Source organism: Orycteropus afer, unplaced genomic scaffold (assembly GCF_000298275.1).
Source record: "Orycteropus afer afer isolate SDZICR_OR568_19922 unplaced genomic scaffold, OryAfe1.0 scaffold00144, whole genome shotgun sequence".
Taxonomy (NCBI): Eukaryota; Metazoa; Chordata; class Mammalia; order Tubulidentata; family Orycteropodidae; genus Orycteropus; species Orycteropus afer.
Window position 1 is genome coordinate 3,560,309 of NW_006921731.1, and position 890 is coordinate 3,561,198.

Here is an 890-nt window from a genome sequence, read left to right on the forward strand (position 1 = left end):
GCTGACAGTCCACATCTGTGACCATCTCTGTACTCACTGTTTTCATTCAGGTTTTTCCACTGATTGGTGCCTAATTGACTTCTGTATATTTCCTTTCAAAGCTCAGGGCTCCAGGATTATCTTCTGTATCTCTGTCAATTGGTTTCTATTTTCTTTGTTGAAGAGGGTCTGTGTTGCTTGTCTGCCTATTCCTCCATCTTACCAGAAGTCCCCTCACCTATAGTTTTTAAGCAGGGTATTACTCAATTTCCATGTGTTTGATTTTTCCCCCCTTGATCATCCTATTGTTGACTTCTGATTTTATAGCATTGTAATCTGAGAAGATGCTTTGAAGTATTTTGATGTTTTTAAATCTATTGAGGCTTGCATTGTGGCCTAACATATAGCCTATTCTGAAGGATGTTCCACGTATGGGGGAAAAGAATATATATTGTGCTGTTGTTGGGTGAAGTACTCTGTATATGTCTATAAAATCAAGTTGATTGATTGTTTTTATTAGTTCTTTTATGTTTTTGTTTAGTTTCTTTCTAGTTGTTCTATCCTTCATTGAAATTGTTATATTAAAGTTTCCTACTATTATTGTGGAGTTGTCTATTTCTCTTTTGAATCCTGTTAAAGTTTGATTTATATATTTTGGGGCTCCTTCATTGGGTGTATACATAGCTATTATGATTATGTCCTCTTCTTCAATTGAGACGTCAATTAATATATAATATCCTTCCTTGTCTCTTTGCTAGTTTTCATCTTGAAGTCTATTTTATCAGAAATCAATATTGCTACTCCTGCTGTTTTTTGATTGCTGCTTGCTCCATCTTTCCCTTGTTACCCTCCCGAGAGGGACCAGGTCTCCAGGAGCAAGGTAAGCAAGGGCGGGCTTGTGCTTACTCACT